This window comes from Pteropus medius, unplaced genomic scaffold (assembly GCF_902729225.1).
Source record: "Pteropus medius unplaced genomic scaffold, Ma_sr-lr_union100, whole genome shotgun sequence".
In the NCBI taxonomy this organism is placed as follows: Eukaryota; Metazoa; Chordata; class Mammalia; order Chiroptera; family Pteropodidae; genus Pteropus; species Pteropus medius.
This window is the reverse complement of record NW_024350319.1, coordinates 18,301,475-18,324,690: the sequence shown is the minus strand read 5'-3', so window position 1 is coordinate 18,324,690 and position 23,216 is coordinate 18,301,475. Positions and strand designations below refer to the sequence as shown.

Here is a 23,216-nt window from a genome sequence, read left to right as displayed (position 1 = left end):
ACATCATGATTCTGAAATATGAATATGAAAAAAAGTATTATCTTATTCTAGTCCCTTTTCATCTCTGTGTATAATTTTCTTGGATTACTGTCGTTATCAGACCGTTGTTTAAACTAGTCAATGCAAATTAGCCTTCATTTCTTTCGTAATAAAAGTCTGCTCATTCACTTAATCTGTAGCTGAGTATTATTCAAGCTGTTGCTCTGTGTTCCTATAGAGGATAGAGAAGTCTGAAGAGCAATAAATATAATCCACTATCATCCACTTCAGATATGGGTTTTAAATTATTCTTTTTTTTACATTAGTTTAACATAAATTTTATAAAACAATGACTATCATGTTTGAAAGAGCTACATTCTACATTTATTTTACTAAATTTCTTGAAAAATAGTAAATTATCACAACCTCCAAAATATATCATGGTATATAAGGTATTATTTTTAATATTGTTGAAATTTATCTTCAAGGCCAGTGACCGAACACTAAGAGAAACGTGTAAATTTATAAATGATATGAATTATATTTTCATTGCAGGGAAAGTGATTTGTAAATTACATAAGACCTTTGGCCTTCTTAATGATGACAACACAATGGTCGATAATAATAGATACCATTTATTAAGTGCTACCCATCCGCCAAATTCTAAACATAAATTACCACTAATTCTCGCAATTCTAATTTGTATGTTATTTTTATTTTACAGGTGAGGAAACTAAAGCTAAGAAAGGTTATAGAGCTTGCTCAATGCTTCACGTTGGAAAATTACAGAATTGGAATATAGAGCCATGTTTCTCTGATTTCAGTGAGCATCCTCTTTGAATCTTGTTCTTCACCTTCAAAGTCCTTACACCTAACTCCAAAAAACTGGAAAATATAAACTTCCTAAATGGAGTTTATATGTTGGTTAAATGACTTAATTGATTCATAACATTTTTCTATAAAGTTTTTTTCTTATAGATATTTTTAAATAGAACTCTAAATAGCGATTTTTATGGATTTTATTTCAACCTTTTACATTTCATCAAAGTATACCTTAACCTGTGACCCACCCTTCAACTCCCAGAGGCAGCAGGTGATGATCTTCTCAGTTGGCCAGCTGTTTATACCTTTGCCTGTGCTTAGAGAGACAAATGCAGCTCTAGCTCCCCTAGCCAAGGAAGAAGCTTGTCTCACTTATTTTTTATCTTCAGCATCTCTCACAATGTCTGGCATTCAATGAATGTATCTAAGGCTTCTAATTTGTCTGCCTCAAGGCCTAGAGGGATAGAGTCAGAGCCCATACCTACAGGGTGAAATGTGTGGAAGGAATGAACTAATAATTCAATCAACTGATCAACTTCTTGAGCAGAAACAGGCAAACCAGAATAGTACCCCCTCTAAAAAGAGAATGAGAACAACAAGCAAACAAAAAGTCTCGCCACCAGCTGATTCTTCATAGAATTGTTTGGATAATAATAAAATTAATACCAATAATAATAATAACAGCCATTGCTCAATGTCCTATTATATCCCAGAAACTGTGCCAGATTCTTTATATATAAGTATTATCTCACTTAATTCTTAGAAAATATAAATAATATTTTCCTGGTTTTGAGGTGAACAACTTGAAATTCAGAAAAGTCATTGCCATAAAGTACGAAGCTGCAATTAGAATACAGGTTTGTACTCCTTTAGTTCACATGCTTCGTTACAACACCAAATCTGGAATTTAGCCAGAAAAATAAGTTTCCTACATCTTATGATATACCAATGATTCTTTCACATACTTTGTGTAATTACAGATTTATATCAGTTCATTGAGTTTTTATAAATTATTTACATAAAAATACACTCTGCACCAAACAAAGCACGTTGTTATTTTCTTGGAATTATTATCTGTACATTCAAGAACTGGAAGCCAAATAAGGTAACTGGCCACATTGTTACTGTTAGGTCTGTGTTATGGAAGGGTGGATCTGTCTGTGTGTGGTGTGTTACCCACATTATTAAGAGAACTCAATTCCTGAGATTAATGATCATTTTTCTTTTTTCTCCTGGGTTAACTGAAGAAAAAAGTTCTCAAAATACATCATTAACCTTGTAAGCTAGCTTATGTGCTATCTAATGAAGAACAAATTGCGAAACATTTACTATGTCATATGAAGGCATCAGTTTTAGGTGATAGCTATTAGAACTGCATGTAACCCTATTATGCTATTATCCAAGTAAAAGGTGGGTATAGAAAGGAAGAATAAAACACCAAGCAAATAGCTTGTACTCTACCTAAGTACACTCTGGAAGATGTCTCCTTTCTGGTTCTACTTCTTATTGCAACCTCCTAATTTAGTTTGTGTTTATTTAATTATTTGTCTATTTCAGAAAGAAAATTACCAGAAAAATGACTAATTTTTTAAAAGAAACCAAATTTATTTCAGAGGCTCTGCCAATGTGTAATGTCTTCTAACACTGGCCAAAAATAGCAGTAGACTAATTTTGAAATAACTGTTTTCTCTGCAGAATTCTTTATGCTATTCTCATTTGCCCTCCTTTTTTGACTCCCCCACCTCCAAACACCCACCCCGGAAGAAAAAAAAACAGATTACAGTAAATTTTGGCAAAGAATTCTATTTGCATCATTTTCTTAGAAGTCACGTGCTTTGGATTTCCTCTTGTTTATGATATATTAAAATGCCTTCCAGATGTTTTTAATTATAAAAAAAAAGTTTTCAAGCAAGCAGAGTAATCCATAATAAAATTTCCTCTTTTTTTTAATGGCCAATAAATTAGTATATTCCAGCTTATCAAACTGCCCCATAATCCTGAGGGTGACCTTTCTCAGGAAGGTCAGGCACTGAGTTAGACAGCTAGATTTGGGCAGAGGCAGAGTTTTACCAAGAGCACTTTCAGCTCCTGTTTCCAATTGAGGCTGCTGCCTGCCTGGGGCCTAGCCCAATGTAAAAGCCCATTGGCTGGAATTGCTTAAATGTCCCATGCAAATATAAACACCTCCACAGTGTCGAGAAGATGAAAGGAACAGCTTATTGATACTGTATATGCTAACATTTGGATGTGAGACAGGAAAGACAGCATTTAACTGCTGGTATGCTGTGCTGAAACTGGGCTGCATGAAGAGGCTTTCATTTACTGAGGTTGGATGCATGCCCAGACTGCCATAGTAGAATTTAGGGAAAAACACAGAAAGAAGGAGAACCACGGAATGGTTTAGGGGAACGTCCACGTGGGGCAGAAGAATAAATACATGTGAAGACCATGTTTCCAGAAATGAAAAAACCAGCCACTGGGAAAAACTTTTGAGCTGCCCAAATCCCAAGTTGGCCCTCTCTTGAAGGTAATTGTTCATCTTAATTTTGATTGAGAGTAGAAATAAGACTAGAATTCAGCTAAAAGAGAAAGAGAGGCAAGGCAGGGCAGGAAGAAACCTTAGATCGCTTTGCCTGTTGTTATTTTAAGCTTAGCAAGGAAAATAAATGTGTTTTTCTTTTACTAATGTTACCAAAAGAGAAAAAGCTTTGTGGATTATAGACATGGTGGCTTTTTGAAAATGTATCTGCTGAACATCTGTCATGTGGGACAGACCAGGAAACTTAGGAAGTAGAGATTTTGTGACTCACAATGTGTATTCAGATTTAAATAGGACATTCATTGCCTTCAACTTAATGAAGCATTTTCTGATAATTAACTTTCTTATCACCTTACCCCACCTCATCTTTTGTTTGTAACTTTCAGCACATTTGACAAATATGAGTAAATGTGTTGATGATGGCTTTGGAGAGATAGTTCATCAAAATAGGTGTCTGCAAGGAAGTGGTGCTTGAGTAAATTTTTAAATAAAGTGAGACAGTGTGACACATACAAACTAGTCACTCAATCTGTATTGAGCTCCCACAAAATACAGAGAAGAAAAAGAATTCTGTATAAGGGAGAAAGTGAAAGAAGTTTAACTAGAAAGGAGTGAATGGCGAAACAAAGGCAAGTCGTGGGGGTATTCTAGAGACTTCCAATTCAAAGGCTGGGACATTGGAGTTTACAATAAAGAACATGAGGATTCAAGAGGTGTCTTGAAGAAAGAAGAAAAAGATCATCAATAGGTCAAGGACAGTTATCTTGCTACAGGCATTCAGGACTTTGAATTTTGCAACCGTGCACAAAGTAAATGCCAGATAGGGCCAAAATTTTATTTGTTTCTGTAGTCGAAAATTGTGCCTATTGTAATAAGCAGAAGATGTCAGAACAAATTGATACAGCGGGGTTATCTATTAGCAGTATCGTCTGCAGTGATAACAGTGTCATAAGAAAAGGACTGGATTAAAGAAAGTATCACTAGAAACCATTCATGATGGCCATGTAATGCAATATGAATTAAAAATTTGAAAGAATCTTGGAAAATGTCACATCTGGGAGAACAGGTCAACAAATGAACTGAGTGAAACGGGAGAGTTAGGGAACTTACATCCTTACTGAATTGATGAGATTTTTGGAAGTTTGCAAATAACATCAGCCTAATGAACAGAAGTAAAGAATCATAGACTGAGTGGTTCAACAACTGAGTTTAGGAAACATTTATTTCTAATTTACTATGTGTAGGCAGCATTTGGGGCATTGTTAAAAAAAAAAAAAACAAAGACTACCAGTGACACTGGAGCAAGAATTCCCTTGGCTATTTTAGCCCAAAATGCTCCTGCTGATGTGGCTCCTGACAAAGTCCATTTCTCCTAGATGTAAGAAAAGCCTACTGTAATCATTTAAGCTTTCATTTTTAGGAGGAAATCAAATGTATCAGTGAAGGAAGAAGGACAACTCCCAGCCCTTCCTCCTGACAAATCAAAGTTATAATCCTTGGAGAGATGTATGTCCCAGTCAGATCACTTTCACATGCAAACGATATTGCCCAGATTCCCCTAAAGGAGTTTATTGTTTTGCATTTCAGGTATAACTTGCTCAGAAATAATTGGAATGTAGCCCCAAACTACCTCTTTGTCCTCTTCTCTCTTCCTCCCTACCTTGCTGTCTCCATTTCAGGCACATTGGCTTTTTTGCCTCTCACAGAATACAATAAGCATTCTCCTACCTGAGGCTGTTGCCTTTCTGGTTCCCTTTGCTTGAATATTCTTACCCCAGATACCTGTGTGGCTCACAGTCTTGGTGTCTACTACAATGTGACTTTATCAAAGTGATCTTCCCTGATGATCTTCCACAGAATAACTCCCCTCCCCCGCTGCCACATTTTATCCCCTTTAATTCTGCTTTATTTATCTTCAGATTTTTTTTATCACCACCAGATAAACTATGTTCTTTTTAAGTTATTTCTTTTATTCTGTGACTTGAATATAAACTCATGAAAGAAAAATCCTAGTCTCCTACACCGAGAACAGTGGTTGACTCATAGTAAGTGCTCACTAAATATTTGTTGGATATATGAATTAGTGCCCAAGGAAAAACACAAAATGCACTTGGAATAGAGATGAAAGACAGAGGGATTTTAGCCGGAAGGGCTTAGGGAAGATATTGGGTATCTACTATGTGCCCAGCTCAGTAGTGATGGTGGAGGGGAGGGGAAAGCACAGAGGGAGAGAGCGAGAGAGGGATGGAGGGAGGGAAATTCTCATCCAACAGTGCTCTTCAAAAGCTGTACAATGTCAAACCATAATTATATCTGAGAACAACGACTAGAACTCAAAAAGTCTCTGAAAATTATGTCATTATGAGAGATAGCTTACGGAAATAGTGATTTTTTCATCCTAAAGAAACACACACACACACACACACACACACACACACACACACACACGCAGAGATTGGTTTTTTAATTACTATAAATAATCCAACTAGTTTCTAAAATAAAGGACACTCAGTTAAACAATTAATTTTATTTTTATTATAAGTAAGTATCATGCAATATTTACGAAAAACTTATACCAATTATTTCTTTGTTGTTTCTCTGAAATTCAAATTTAACTTGGGATCCTGTATTTTATGTGGAAACCTTATATTATAGGGAAGAACATAACAAAAGAAAAGTGTGTGTGTGAATCTTTAGAACTCAGAATTTACATAATTAATGTAATAAATATAAAGCAGGAGGATTTCATACCAGAATTCATTTATAAATTTAGGGCCATTATAACGTTGGGATAGATTTGGTGAGGTGGGTTTTTTTTGTTTTGTTTTGTTTTTTTCATTTTTAAGTCACTTTTAACTGAATTATTTTAAAGTTTTTGAGGATCCTAAAATGTATTTGTTTTCATGTTGCTTTTTTTGTTCGCCATACTCTATAATTTCACAGAAGATTTTGGCCTAAATAATTCATTGCATACCATGGTGGCTGTCTGGCTTTCTGAGTATCTTAACAAATCTAACTTCCAATTCAACATTCTTTATTTGGGGCACGTTTTAGTACTAATTATTAGCATTAATACTGACAAATTGTTGGATTCACTCTTAATAGACTGTAATGTGAAAATTATAATTACATTAAAATTAAAATAACCACAGAATAGTTACCAAAACAACTTTAAAAATTTTATTTTAGATAAATAGAAGCATGGCTCAAATGATACTGGCAAAAAAAGAATATTTCTGTTTAGCAGCTAAAGAAATGCTGTCATAAGGCTAAAGCATAAAACTTTGAAACTATAAGTCTTAATAATTTTTTAAATTATAAATTAATTTTTAAATGATTGTTTTAAATTTTGTGCATAAAGTGTAGAGTTATTAAGATTTTAAGTTGCACTATTTCAAATTGCCTACTATAAAGTACAATGTCCTTATATAAAACTATCTCTGACCTCAAAAGGCTTAGGCCTGCTTTGGAAAGTAGTACGAACAGAAATGAAACCATTACAAGAAAATTTATTCAGTGTGCTATCAAGTTCTAAAACCAAAACTTCAAAAAATGGAGAAATCATCAGGAGAAGGAGCAGTTGGGAAAGCTTCACCAAGAAACGGGGGCTTTATTTATTCCTTATACAATGGTTGGGAATGTATACTCCTAGAGGAGAGTAAAGGTAAGACCAAAGAAGAAGCAGTATGCACAAAACTTTGGACAGGAAAATAAGAATAAGGGTAGGACAAGCCAGAGATGATACAGAAAGCAAGACAAAATAGAAATACTTCCATTGGGAAATGGGACATAATTATGAATGGGAAACATAGTCTTTTTAATGAGAATCTTAAAGACCACAGCACAGAGTGTAGACTCACTGTCATGGGCTAGCGAACCATCATGTATGCCTGCCCAAGGAGTGGGCTTCACGAGAATGGTGTTTCTGGTGATATTCATTGTTAAGTCAGCTCATCAAAACGACTCAGAACACTTCAGTATTACCCAACTAAAGTTCAGAGTACAGCAACTGACATTATCATTCTTTGAGCACTTCTTTTTAAAAAGTCATCTTTCTTTACAGACTTTCAAGCTTGTAGGGTTACTTCTATTCAGAATTAGGGCCCATGAACATCTGTCTGTGGATAGAAATCAATACTTAGGTCTCTGAAAATTGCAAGTAGGTTGGTGGCTTTGTGACCAGAGGTGAGAGAATAGCTTGATCCTGCATCCTTGCCACAGGCAAATCCCCCACTGACAGCCACAGGGATGTGGCCTATGTCAAGGCTCTCAGATCAGGCACTAAGATTACTTTCCAAGTATTAATCTCTCTGATACCAGGCACACTGTTCAAAGAGATGTCACTTCTGTGCCATTCTCCCCAGCTAAAGAAGAAGGCATTTTTCTGAGATACATTTTTGCCAGCTCATCCATCAGAGAATATTTATTTCTTCATTAATTTCTCTATGAACATTGTGCAAGGTACACAGTACAGTACCTTCTGATCGTTTATTGCCCAGACTTCCTCTCTGTGACTTGATGGAAAGTGCAACTTCAGAATGGAGCTCTCTCATTCCCTGTATAAGCCGTCCTGCTGCGATTTATAGGGTAAAGACATTCTTTCTAGACACCATAATTAACACTTGTCTTATTTATACATCTCCTTTAACATCATGTCCCCTTTAAAAATATTTTTATTTAAAATGACATGCAAGGAAATAGCTCGGCACGCGTTAGGAAGAAAAGAAGAAATAGCAAACCACCAATAAATCCATCTGTTAAAAACTGCAGTACACAAATTGAAAGAGTAAGTTAACATTATATGTCTTAATCTCCCAGCACCATTGTTTGTGCTTATTGTTTCTTGCAGAGCAGTCAAAAGATATTTTTTTCCATTAGACCAACTCTTTTTAGTTGACACCCTAGAAATGCTTTGCTTCTTTTAAATAGGTCTATTATGCTCTCAAAGACCTACATATTTAGTAAGTGCAGCCATAGTAAAATGACTGGTCTACATGGTTTTGTTCCTCTATTATTCATTTTTGTCTTCTCCAGCTCCCCTTTCAAATAATTTATAGTTATCAAAAGATTTATTAAATTGCTCACCAAAGTTTCCCTACTACATGCAAACTATGATTTTGCCTCTAGCAGAGCAAGATGTAGTAACTCAACAGTCCTAAGATTTCTTTTTTTAATTCTTAAATGTTTCCCTTTCTTCATCCCTTGTGAGATAGGTGAGAAAAGCAATTGCCCCCACTGCTTAATGCATCAGAACTCAGAAACTCTCTCCATCCTTGTAATTTTGAATCCCAGCCCAGCTGGCGGTTCCTGGATTTCAGACTCTGAATATGAGTTCAGCACTTTTAAATCAATCACTCTGAACAGTATTACTGTCAAATGGAAACCTTTTCTTCTTTGGCAGAAAGGCTTTCCTGATTTCGACTACAGCCCTGGAGAAGTGAACAGTCTCATAAATGAAACCAGGATGTAGGAGAAAAATTAAACTAGATATAATTTTCTAACATTGTCATTGGAAGGATCCTGTTCCATTTACTGTTCTGTAAGATGAAGCCACCTCTGTGCCCTGTAGGATTTTTCAAACAGTTTCCCCCTTCCAGGCTAATGGCTTGTTGCAGTTTGACTAGCAAGGAGTTACTTGGATTAGGTGGAAATAGAAGGAATGAAATACTCCTTGGTTTCTATTCCCCTAACTTAAAATTCTCCCTCAAATTATTAAAATGCTTTTAGAATTAGGTTACTTCATAAATTTTGCCTATTATTGCTGTTAGCAGGTTACGTCCTCCTCTAAAAGACCCGTTGTTGGCAGTGGGATTGGTGGGGCAGTACAGAGACCTCTTGGCTTAGCCAGATGTGACACAGGAGTTTCAGAAATAACATGTCTTACTCCATTTGGCTAGGACAAGTTTGAACCTCAAGCCTTGAAAATAAAGAAATGTCAAAGCCCCTAAAATAATGTAAAGGATCAACTCTCTTCAGGGTCTTAAATAATAATACCTCAAAAAATTTTTTTATAATTTTTACTATCCACAAACTATTCTTGACTTTTTACACATACTTCTCATTAAGGACCATACATGATCCACTGTACTCAAACATCGCAATAATACAGAAATTATTTTTTATACTCTCAGCATCTACCAGGCTTTTTTATTTTCTGTATACATGGGTCTCCCATTACATAAAATAATCTAAAATATATAGAAATATAGATTCTCGAATGTGTTAAGAAAAGTCCATAGAAAGGTCTAATTTTCTCCATCAGATTATACTGAAGAGTATTTACAAATTTCCTGCCTTTTTTCATACAATGACTGTATTTCCTATGTCTCAATTTCTTCACAATGCCCAAAATTTTCCATATAATCCCTTAGATATCTTGAAATGATTTGATCTATAGATAACCATCGATTTGTGAACATTGAACATGAGACTTTTGGGCTCTAAAGTCATTCTGGGATTGGTACTTACAGGTAAATGTGAATACTGAGAAGGAAAGATTTAAAAATTTATGGAGTTGAACATAGCTGACAAATTTATGGAAATAATATTGGAATAAGTACATTCATTCATTCAATATTTATCTAGCACATATTTATTGAGTGTTTACTATTATTGAGTATCGAGTGCCAGGCATTATATTAGCTATCGAAATTCGGCAGTAAGAGAAACAGACATGGTCTCTGACTTTATGAATTCAGGACATTGACCTCTTTGAAACAGGAGCTCCAAGCTCTTGAATTCTTTAAAGAAACATCACTGGACTCAATTGCTATAGAATTCCAAAAGTCTAATCTAAATGTGCAACAGAAAGCAAGGAACACCAAGGAAAGGCCGAATAAGAATGGATGGCTAAGAAAATCATAGACTGTTTGAGCTAAAAAGCCCCTAAATGTAAACTTTTTCCCAGCCTCCTTATTCACTTAAATGAAATCCTTGTTTATGTTCACCTCGTGGCTAACGGCTGGCTGAGTCTGGAACCTACTCCTCTTGACATCCAGGAAAGCACCTAAAAAAGGAGTGTTCTTTGAATATTTGTATCGTAAAATCTGACTTCTAAGTGTATTCACGGTACAAGAAAAAAGGTGTTATAGGTCGAATTGTGTCCCCCCACAAAATCCATATGTTGAAGCAGTAAACTTCAGGGCCTTAGAATGTGACCGTATTTGGAAATAGAATCATCGCAGATGTAATTAGTTAAAGTAAGATGAAGTCATACTGGCTTAGGGTGGGCCCTTAATTTAATATGGCTGGTGTCCTTGTAAAAGGGAGAAATTTGGAGACTGACATGCACAAGGCAAGAGCACTATGCAAAAAGTGGAATTACACTGTCACAGAACAGGGAACCACTAGAAGCTAAGAGAGAGGCCTGGAATAGATCCTTCCCTGGCATCTTCAAAGGGAGCATGAACTTGATGACACCTTGATCTCAGACATACAGCCTCCAGAACCGTGAGATAATACATTTCTGTGGTTTCAGTCAGGCAGTTTTTGGTACTTCCTTATAAGAAACCCGTGACGCTAATATAGAAGGCAATTCTATCTGAGGTTTACTCAATTTGTTCAGTTATTCATCAAAGAAGTGTTTATTGAGCACCTACTATGTACCAAGCACTCCACAAAACATTGGGAATGCAAAGATGAATAAGACACAATTCCTATCTTCAAAAAATACATGAATAATCTAAAATGTTAAATAATTATGTTGTGGGGTTCCTTCCACCTGCATCTGGGATTCACTTTCATCTGTGTGGTTCTTTCTCAATAAATATGATTTATTCCCCCAATTGACACAGAAAGACAAGATTCCACTTCTATCTTGGGCTCAGCCTCTTCCCTGGAAATATGTAAAGCTATTGCTTCCCAGGAGTAGTAGCTCTCTCCAATCTGTGAGTCATGGGCCCGGGGGTGGAATCCAGGCCAGTGACAGTCCCTTTGCATGCGAGTAAGGCAAGTATATCAAATCCACCCACTAGAGGAGCACACAGAGCCCAGCACTGAGTCCCTGTCATGCTTTATCAGGGCCATAAAGTGAGTATTTAAAATTTTAAAGTTTTCAAATAAAATATACAAAAGTTGATTATTTAGCAGTTTATCAACTTTACCCTCCTGTGGCAAAGGGAACAGACAATAAAATTGTTCAAAGGAGGCTTCAAAACTACTTTCTGCCATTTTATTGCAATTTTAAAGAGGATAAAAAACAAGTCCCTCAGTAGGCCCCTGGCTGGCTTTGCTGCTTCCACCCCTGAGAGCTTGTTTGCATTCCTACAGCTGATGCTGCTGGAGTCGGTCCCTCTTTACTCTCGCTGGGACCACATGGTCATGGCTTCCAGGGCTGTGTCTGTGACAACCAGAAGCCAGAGGAATTGTGGGAACTCTGGCCCACAAAACCAACCACAGGGCAAGTTATGACTTAAATTGTCCCTGCTTCCTAATGACCTGTTGCCTTTTTCTATTCCCCAGTGACCGTCTGCCCCAAATCTTTCTGTCCCCACTGCCAGCGTCCACTTTCATGCAAAGAACGATAAGAATAAATTTAAAAGGAATGCAGAAGTAGGCAAAGGTTATATTTACTCTTCAGTAATATCTCTTTATGAGGATGATAGGAGGCTCACATACGCAGCACAGGGAACAAGAGAAAGAAATCGTGCTTCTCCAAAGTTGTGAGCAATATCCACACTATTTATGTTTCTAGAAATCCCACTGGAAAAGCCTGGAAGATGAACTTCTAAGTGAATTTATGAGGGTCTTATTTTCCATGTTTTTTAGTGCAGTTGCTATTTTTATATGAAGCCAACTCCCTGTAAACTTCACCTTTTTATCTAGAAAAATATAAGCTCATAATGTCCAGAGTATCTCTTTTAAGTGGCAGAGAATGAGCCAGAGGTCTAGTGCATCTGAGATCTCTTTAGGGCCTCTTGGCCTTTTAACATTTTTGTTTTATTGTCTCCTCTCAGCTGCAAGAGAGCAATGGGAAGCTGAAATATTTCCCTTGTGGGTTTCTATAGGACTTCCCGGAAATAAGCCTGTGCCTCACCAGTTAGTCTATTTAAGGCGGTGGGAGCATCTAGAACAACACCCAGAGAAGAGTTGTCCCACAATGAAACACAAAGAAAAACCCCAGCCCAAGCAAATGCTTGTGAGACCACAGAAAGAAAAAAAAAATTAAGAAACAGATTATTATTATAGTTATATATCTATTCACTTGTTTATTTATTTAAAAATGTTTATTGAGCACCTACTATGCATCAGGTACTGTGCTAACCTCTAGGGATATAATGTTGCACACAAAAAAAGAGATGCTTACTATCTCCACAGAGCTCGCAGTTTGATGAGAGGAAGGCATCCATCAAATAATGATGTAAAGAAATCAATTAAAAGTACATGTGTGAGTGCTGTGAAGGATAATTATTATAAAGTGCTATGTGGGCATAAAATGAGCGAGTTTTACCTAGTCTGGGGTGGAAGTAGTGGGGCAAGGGTCTCAGGGATGGCTTATCTGAAAAAGTATTTATCGAACTAAGATTTAAAGAAACTGTGGGAATCAATTAAACAACCAAAGATGGAAGTGGGGATGGGATTGCAACAGGGAGCATTCCAGACACAGTTTAGAGAGAGGTCAAATGTCTTTGGCAAAGGAAGAAGGGCACAGTCAAGGAACTTACAGAAGACCTGTGTACCTCAACACCTGGGGAGAAAGGTGTGAAAGGAAGCTGGAATGATTGGTAGGAGGCAGCCAGTCCATGCAAGGCTTGGCAGACCCTATTAAAGCTTTGGAAATGATCCAAAGAGCAACGGAGAGCCACTGAAAGGTTTAAAACAGAGAAAGTAACTTGAGGAGAAAACCATTGTTCTTGCTACGATTAGTTGGAATTAGCTGCAATCCAGAAAAACTTTATGCTATCCCCTACTCCACTCCCAGCCCAGAACCACAGATCCTAGAAATCCAAAGTAATTCCCACAGTGTCCTGTGGGAATCTCAAAGGCTCAACCTCATTTTACTTGCTTGTATAGTGATTGGACAATCTCATGTACCTCAACAAAGCGGATGGCAAATTATTATTTAGAAAGTCGATTTGAACTGCCCATCTAGGAAAAGTAGCAACTAATAATCGCTGAAAAAAAAATGTTTCATTTGAAATCTCAGCAGAGCCACCAGCTAGGAGGATAAGTAAAACTTTTCTAATATATTTCTGTATTACCTTTAATTTGTTTCATATCTATAACCACTTTTAACATATTACTCCAGATACTATACTTTTAACATAGACACTACAGACTATCAAAGATTATCAAAAGTGATAGTAATGTAACTTAAGTTGTTTACCTTCAGAAATAATGAGGTGATTCATAACAACAGAGTAATAACCACACTTCTATGTTACTGGCCAAGAAAATCTGGCTATTACCCAAATTTGGGTAAATCACAGCACAAACACATGTTAATTTTGGCTGTCCCTCCTCACTTAACTAAATGTTTATTTCAAATTATCTGAGCTCCCTGCATTCATTTTTACTCTACTCTTCAATACGTTGTGGATGGGGGGCTCTTTTGAAACCTTGAATCTGCTCATGCCATTTCCCTGCTTCAAAGCCTTCGCTGGCCTCCCATTGCTCTGAGTATGAAGGCCAAACTCTGTAGCAGGGCTGCATAGCAGGCCTGTGTGGTTCAGCCCCAATTACATCTCCAAACTCACAGTACCCCATGCTCCCCAACACTTTCTGTACCTGGCTTTCCATGGGAGGGAAAACAGCCCCTGTCCTCAGGACATGTATGGTCTGGTGAGGGCCGTTACATTACATTACATGGATTCCATTATTGCTATGTAAATGGGCAATTTTTGACAGAATTGATGCAGGATGCTAGGAGAGAACATATGACTGACACTTAATTCAGGTTCATAGAATCTGCGAAGTCTTTCTAGATTCAGATTTTCGAACATGTAGCTTCAGGAGTAAAGACCACACAATTTGAAACTTGATATGTGTTCTAATACTGGTCACTCTTTTTTTTTTTTTTTTTCCTTTTACGCTAATCTTATTTCCCAAATTACATTGTAAACTCCTTAAAGGCAAAAATTATTACTTACACTTATATATCCTGAACATTTTCCATATGGTGCTAACCACATGGTATGTGCTTCTAAATATATGTTGACCAATTAATAGGACATTAAATTCTTACCTCAGAGTGTGTGGGGCAAGGAAGAAAATGGTAAAAAGTGCTAGATATACCAAATCAACTAGGAATTAAAAACATGGCTATGTGAAAAAGGTTGGCACAAAGATAAAGCTTTACTGGTACTCAATTTTTTTTTTCAATTTAACAGTGATAATGATATAATGACTATATGATTTAATTGGAAGGTAGGAGCCAGAAAAAGACCTTACTAACTCACACTAATGAGAGGTAGGCCCACTGCAGTCCGACTGAAGTTATTAGTAATTGATTTTCTATTTTTAAAATATGTGCTTAACTCACTCTGGCCAACATACACACAAGCTGACTGCAACACAGAATACATTCTGTTCTTGCATTTTGTCAAGTGTAGTTGCATTTTAATTATTTATGATAATACTTAATAGTATATTAGTAAGTGTCTTGTAGTGGGGCATGTAAAAATAATGAAGTCTTAGTAATACGAGAACATGATAGAGCTCTCAGCTATTAAATCTTTGCTGAGAAGTGAAGTGAGACTGCGGGGTTCTTTGTGAGAACTGGGGGTTTGCAGATTAGGGAAGTGAAAATTAGCAAAGTTTTTCTGAATTACATTTATGAAGTATATATCTGGTGAAATTTTAAAATGCATTGAATATGATTAATGTGTTTGAAGATGACAGATATGTTAAGATATACGTTTCTTTTTTGTAAACTGCTTAGTAGATACTAAGACTTTTTTAAAAAGAAAGTAGGCCTCAGCTGTTTCCCTCTTTGATGGCATACTTTTATATACTTTATTTTTATTTCCAACTCCCACAAAACACATTCTATCTCCAGATTATTAAGAATAATTTGAGCATGGGAAGGTTTTTTAAATTTCAAATTAATCTTTCTTATGGTTATGGATGGAATTATAATCGTTTCCTGAGGAAAAATAAGATTAATGTTTTAAAAGTTATATAAGACTTGACTTCATATTTTTGCTATTGGTATATTTTACATAGATTTTTTTTACTTAAATATTCTGTTACATCCAACTTTCCAATTCCAAATTCCAGAAATAAATTTTACAAGATTCAGTTGAATAAATGCCTGCCAAAGGACTCCACCAAATCCTACCTCCAAACACCAGCCCTCCTACTCCCCTAAAAAACGGCCCTCATTCTCTACAGCAGGGCTTTGTTCTTTTCTACCATTTTAGAAGTATTTGCCCAGTTTCTTTCTTTGTCTTGGTAATTGAAAACGTTTCCCAATTCTTTTTGGGCTTTTTTTGCAGATCATGTCTTCTGTTTCTTGGACTAGCTCCTTCTTCATTTCCTTCCAATTTTGTTTTCATCCCTTTGCTTTCTCAAAACTCATCCCTCATTCTCTTTAAAACCCTCCTGGCACCATATCCTTATTCTAATTGATCCTATTCCCTCATCCACTAATTTTTGAACTTTTTTCTCAATTGTACCACCTTCATAGTCTGTCCTCTGACTGAAATTAAGGGTTTTGTCCCATTACTAAAATATTGAGAATATCTATGCTTGAGGTTGTACATTTCAAGTGGCCAATTTTTATTGTAGCATTTACATAGTTACTTTAAGTTTATTGGTGAGAGACTAGAAATTGAATGTTCATAATAAAAAGAATTATGGAAAACAAGATCTATTATATTACTGTCAAAAATTCAGAGATAAAGGAGGTTTTATCTTTATTTTTGATTGATAAGTAAAGCAAGCTTATAATAAATATTAAAATTATTAGCCTGGATGAATATTTTGGCAGTTCATCTACTATTTATGTGTTTTGTGTAGAAAATGAAAAGAATATATGTAAGCATATATTTTATCACTTATAGGGATTACATTTTTTATTTGCCTTATACAAATAGTTGAAACTTGGAAACTTGGTTATAAGCATTAATCATGCTTCTCATGAACAGGAAAAGATATGCAAGGCCTGGTGTCTAAATAACATGGCTAACACAAACAACTTAGAAAGTATGACATACTAGGTTATCTAAGAGGAGGCCTCAGGGCCCCAGGTCAATGGGCAACTTGTGTAGGTAGAGAATCCAAGAGGCTTGATGATGATTGTGGTGCCTTCAGCATCGTTATCAGCAATTGAGGCACGTGTTTTGCCCAGGCGAGACACTGGACAGAATAAAGTAGAGCAGATTCAGATTCAGGGTTAGGTTTTCTCAGAATAGAAATTTTCAGTAATGTGAGCAGAAACTAATGAAAACTCAGTTGAAGAACTCGGACACTTGAAGAAATCATTAACTTAGGAGCTCCGTGGCTATTATAGGAACACTGGGCCCTTGGTCTTATTAATAGCATGCAAAATATAGGAGCACAGTGGTTAGGGTTGGAGTGATCAGATTCCACTGCATTGGAGCTGTGAGAGAAAGAAATATTGCCTACTCTGAATCCAGACTGCTTAGGGAACTCTGATGAGTGTCACCCCTCAGGAGAAGTAATTAAGAAACACAGCTGGGTAAGACAGAATCAGAAGCTGACAAGCAGTGATTTCCAAAGTGAAATATCTATGTCTATATATGTATCCATTTATGTACACAAATAAATATGCATTTATGAATAAGTATGCACATATACCAACACAGCACAGCTACCCTTCATCTTGCATCAGAGAAATTTGTGGCATAAAGGGTCTAAGCTAATGTGTAGAAATACCACTCTTTTATTTATGCCAAATGTATCTGGACACCTGTGAAATTTGATATTTCCCACTTTCTAGTGCTCTCAAGTCCCAGAGTATACTAGGTACATACTAGAGAACAAAGGGAGGAAATTATTTTATGAGGACTTCCATTTCTAAGTAATGACAGACTAGATAGCTTGAAAATTCTCCCAGCGGTGAAACGCCTAGAAATTTTAGTTAAAATATATATACATACACACACACACACACGCGCACACACACTTTTAAACGTACAGGCCAGATCACAAGAAAGTCAAGGAAAATCACATGGTTCAAAACTGAATAGAAAATTGACAAGCAGTTCAATAAACTAGAACTGATACTTCAGTGTTAGTAAGAAGAGGTTACCAGTCTCAGCAAGTAAACAATAGGAGGCAATGCCTAGAAGCTTTGATAAAGAAAAGAGTTATAACTGGGACCCCAGTTATAAATCTGGAACTAGACAGCATAAATTTAAAAACCTTGCCCACCTGTATAGAAAAACAAGGATGCTTTTCTGTATAAACATAAGCTCTAAATGGGAGAAAAATACACACTTGAGAGTTAATACCTCATGCTTTCCTTTAGGCAAGTGTGCTTTTAAAGTTATACTATTGATATGAGCAAGGATCTTCTCAAAAGAAGAACTTTCATAGGCCCAAGTTGTGATGCTATGTACAAAGTAAATGCAAAATACTTATGGAAGTGTCGACCTTCAACAGGCTAAATATGATTCTCAGAGATAAACCTCTATTCTAAATGAGGTCTCAATTCAGAATTTACAAAACACACTAGAAAACAAATCACCGTAAACAAAATTGATCACATGTAAGTAAAGGATTATATACATCCTACTCACATAAGAAGTTTAGAAAACTATAAAATAATTATGTTTAAAATGACTAAAAATTTTAAAAGGCAGTGAGAACATGATACAAGAATAAGATACTATTAAAAAAAAAGACTAGTCTGTTATTGAAAAGAAGGAAATAGAACATGAAAATTTTAAATGTAATCACTGAAAATATAAAACTAATAATCTGTTTAAATAAAAGATAGATCTAGCTAAAGAGAGAATTGAGCAACAGAAAGCTAGATCTCTGGAAATTATTTTTGTAATGTGGCATAGAAAAATAAAATGAAGGATAATATGGAAGAGAGTTTAAGAGACATAGAGGATCAAATAAGAAAGTTAAACATATCTTAAAAGAGTTCAGAAGAAGAGAACACAGAGAATGGACAAGAGGTAATATTTAAATGGTAATTGAGAAGTTGTCCCAAAGTTGATATGAACATGAATTATCAGATTCAGGAAGTACAAGTAATCTTAAACATAAGTAAAATTGAATTCACACATAGACTCATCATAGCAAAGCTTCAGAATATCGAAATTTTAAAAAGTTTCTAAAAGCAGCTGAAAGAAAGCAAAAGCAAACACCTTTGAAAGAATAAAATTATATTGACAGCAGAAATCAAAGGAGAATAGAATAATACTTTCAGTATGTTGAAACCAAATAGCCACCAACCAAACCCATATGCTGTTGTAATCACCTATAGAGATGGATAGATTTTTCACCCAGAATTTAGCTCAGATATGATGACTGACGGTGCCACACAAATACCAAGAGGATACAAAAAGTTTTTTAATCATAAAATGAGGCTTTATGGAGAGAGCAAACTCCCAAACAGTTCTGAAAGTAGCTTTAGAGAGTATGAAAAGGAGGCTGTCTTATGATGGTTAAGTAGTTAAGGGCAGAGGTAAAGTTATCTTTGCATGTTCTAGTGTTTGTATGGTTTGAATTTTCTGCCGCTACCACATGAGTGTACGTGGATTGCCAGGTAAAAAAGTATATTGTGCTCCTTTGAAAGTGAAGGCAAACTGTGACTTAAAGGATGTTGAAACAAGCACAGAATAAATTTAGCTGAATCCATGACTGAATCCATGATTTACCAGATGCTGATTGGATGGGGCTAGTAATTTCGGTAATATTAAATATGAAGGCCATAGCATTATAGTTGCAGTGATCCATCACGAGATGCTATTCATCTTTTCCATGTGAAAACATACAAAATTGTATTATTAAATAGAAAAACAGTGGCCATAACCACCCTTTTTCTAAATAGGTCTTGTATAATAGGTTGTAATCCTTCAAAGTCCAATTTAATTTATATTGGGCATATTATCTATTTTAACTTGGGGAGGGGAGGTAAAGATATTCATCGGATCTTTTTGCCAAGCCAATTGTAAATGTCGAAGACTTAATTTAATTTTAATTTATTTATCACTGGGTCAGAGTATTTGTGAAAATTATAGGGTATTTTAGGGCATTCATATACACTGATATGCCCTAAAATTGATATGAACATGGGAGTGATATGATTATGGGAGATTTAAGCAAGGCAATAGTTCCAAGTTAAGATGAGTCATACCTGTTAGCACTCTACTTTCTGTTCAATGTAAACTCCTCTAAGATTAAATGGTACCTCATTTAAATTTAGTGGAATCTCCAAGTATAACTGCAATTTGAGCCCCAGTATTGATTAAGGCCATGAAGTTTTACCCATATATCTCAGTAGATGTTAAAATTAATTCAGAACCTATGCTATAGGGACACAAAAACTAATCAACATCCTTTTTTCTTTTTTTGTACTATAACTTCTTTTAGAATATTTGAATATTCAGTTGGGTCAATATATGAAACTTTGCGTCAGTTTTTTTTTCTTTATTTTACATTCGGGGTTTCTAAAATTCAGAGGTTTTTGTTTGTTTGTTTTCTTTTGTTTGTTTTCATGATGGCTGGATAAACTTTGGACAGGTCCTCTCCACCTTGGTCATATTTATAAGTTTCTCCTTCCGGAGTTCATATTAGTATCCTCAGCGTTGGGGTCCTTCCCCATGGCAATGGTTGAATTAACTACTTGGATGTTACACAGGATGCCACGGGTGTTATCCCTATAATCCTGACTATCAGCATCTTTTTTGGTGACAGAGGTATAGTTAGCAGCAGCCACAACGAAGGCATTTTGTAGGGTTTTAGTGAGAAATCTGCTTTTAGGAATGTGGATCTCAGCATGCTATATGGTAAGTGTCTTCCTTCATATCAGTGACCACCCAACTGGCCTGTATATTGTACAGGGTATCCATCTGTCTTTCCCCTGAGAGCCCCTGTAGCGGTGACCCCCCAATCTTTTTGACTCCAGGGACTGGTACCTGTCCATGGCCTGGGGGTTGGGGACCCATGTTCTATAGGATGGAAAGCAATACCTTGTTGAGACACAAAACCAACAGTCATATGATAAGAGTTGTTCCCCTTATCCCAGCATAGGTCATGGCTTATGCTGGAATCAAGACAAACAATTCAATCTGACACATACACAAACGTCTGTGCTAAGCACACAACCCAGGGCCACTTTAAGGTGTGCCCTTATCCCATATGCCTGTCCTTAAACGCCAATTACCAAAGCTTTCAATTTAGGATCAAGTGGGCTCAGCGAATTCAGTTCAGAGCAAAAACTTTCCAGGAGGCAGCAACACAACTTAAAGAACATGCTAGTCAGCAGGCAGCAGTGCCAATTATGAAGCCAAAGCATGAGAAGAAATATGGCTGGTGGTATAGTCATTGCCTAAATACCTTGCTGACGGTACCAATTGTTGTGGTCACTCCTCAAAGGTGGAATGGATCTGCCCTCACCCAAAATTTGGTTCAGATGTTGAAACTAATGTCACTCATATACCAAGAGGAGATAGAAAGATTTATTACTCATATAGTGAAGCTTTCTGGATAAAGAGCACAGGTTCCCAAGCAGGTTCAACTTATGGTTTCAGATTAGGGAGGGGCAAATGACCTGGGTTTATGGTGGTTAGGGGCTAGATATGGGGTGAGAGTTCTCTCATATGGACTAGTGTTTGCATGATTTGAATTTCCTGTTGGCTCTAAAAGTGAGAGCACCTAAGCTTTTTTATTAGCTCTCTTAGATGTGTGGCAGAAGGAGATGGATAAGTGGTGAAGCTTTAAAGGGGTCAGGGGCCAAACATCAAATATGGAACCAGACTATTAGTTAATTATTATTCAGAATGAGGGTAAAGTAAAATATCCTTAAAAATAAAAACTGAGTTTATCATAAGTAGAATCTCAGTGAAGGAATGACAGAAGGGTATATTTCAAGTCAAAGAAAGGAAGGAAGGTCTGAGATGGAAGACAGGATGAGCAAAGAAATGAGTAATGTTACCCGGTGGAATCTATTATGAGGGCCAGCTCTCTCCACTAAAGTTTCTTAAACTCATTAACTTATTTGGTAACATTTAAAGAGCACTATTTTAGTTGCTGACATCGTAGGGATATACAACGTAGAGAACGTCCCAGACCTCATGGAATTTACATTCTCAAGGAGAAAGTAAGGCTGCATGCCCATGAGCTGGCTATTCTGCTGCTTTTGCAAATTCTTGTGGTCCCAGCACCGTATCATGTTGGTTCCTGTTCTTTGATTTTAGAGGTCGTGCACCTCAGGTGCAAGTACACATCTATTGCTTGTCTACTTCCCGCAACACAAAGTGTTCTGAGTATTATGTTTACAGAGCCTGAGGCTTTTACCCTGAATCAGAAAGGTGAGAGGGCACCTCAGTTCCTGAAATAGCACCTAAACACCTTAAATTGGCATTTAAAACTGTTGTAACATCTTGAAGGCATTGACACAGCCATGGATCAACAAGTAACTTCCTAATGAAATTATTTAAAATTAATTATTTCTTCCTTTGTTCTCTCAAAGAACTTCATTCTACCTCTGTTTTAGCCTTTATTCTAAACTGCTGGTCTTATTCATGGTATCTTTGGTGAACCACTATTTTATAATCCTAAAGAGTATGATTTCTGAGTTTAAAAGATCTGTGCTTGATTCCTGGATTGCCTCTTTATTGGTTGTGTGATCTTGGGCAAGGTCACTGATTTTTCTGAGCCTCAGATTCCTAATCGACAAAATGGACATACTAACAGTCCTTAATCACATATTATAGGGAGAATGAAAAGTGATATAGCTGTAGTGTGTTTCACTCAAAGCTAATGGCGAAGCAATGTTTGCAAATATTATTTATCTGTTTCTGCCACTAAAATGTAAGCTTTTTAAGATAAGAGATTATGTCATGATCTGCTTGTTAAGTCAACTCACCTAGCACTATGATATACATATTATATATATATTTATAGCTCAATAAAATTAACATTTATTTTTAAATTTATTAAGTTTCAACTTAAATTGAATCTCTATCATTGACTCGATTTATGCTTCTCTCTGCTTCCCTTCCCTTCTTAATTTTATCTCATTTTTTTTAATCTCTTCTGGTTTCTTTACCTTTTTGTCTTCTCAGTCTCCATAGTCATGAAAGTCCCAAGAGATAAGTGAGAAAAATAAGGTTAAAAAAAAAACCCTTTTCATAAGGCAAAGTAGTCATGGAATATAAATGGAATTTAATTTCAGAACAGCATTGGAATAAGGATGGTTAGGCGTAAACTCCTAACTCCTGGAAATACAGTGACAGTATCAGGCCTCCCCACCAGCTCCCCAGACGTGTGGAGTTGTGTCATGGTGCAAAGGTAGTGAACTGCTACAATCGCTCAGGTCAGCGTAGCCGTCCGTCCTGTATGTAGCTGTCCTGCTGGGGTTTGGCAAATGTATCAGGAAGTCCTGTCTCCATGCTGATTTCTTTAGTATAAAACTTCAGATTCCATCACAGTGGCTGCCATTAACTGATGAAATCAATTAAGCAAGCAGCATTACCTGCTGAAAACTGACCTAGCAAAGACATAGAGGAGGGGATGGCAGTTTGAAACAGATGAAACAAAAAGATACCAGACTGGGTTTTCTTCATATTCTGTTTTTAGAACATAAGTTCCACCAGTGTGTTCTTTTACACTGCTTCGAACAACTACTTCCCCAGCAACTCGAACAACCCCCCCCGCTTGGCCTCATTCCTTAACCTCACTAAGTTATTACAGTTAATACCGTGGTTAATGGTTTCTGGAAAGACGATATCTATCA

At 36.3% G+C, this 23,216-nt stretch overlaps 1 long non-coding RNA gene across 1 annotated transcript in view; it reads left to right on the top strand.

Moving 5' to 3' along the window:
* The first annotated feature begins 2,963 nt into the window (after positions 1 to 2,963).
* LOC120583307 (uncharacterized) overlaps positions 2,964 to 23,216 on the top strand; it is a 29,736-nt gene continuing 9,483 nt past the window's right edge. The window contains exon 1 of the long non-coding RNA XR_005647763.1: positions 2,964 to 3,328. This is a non-coding gene — a long non-coding RNA (uncharacterized LOC120583307). The remainder of the gene's footprint in view (positions 3,329 to 23,216) is intronic.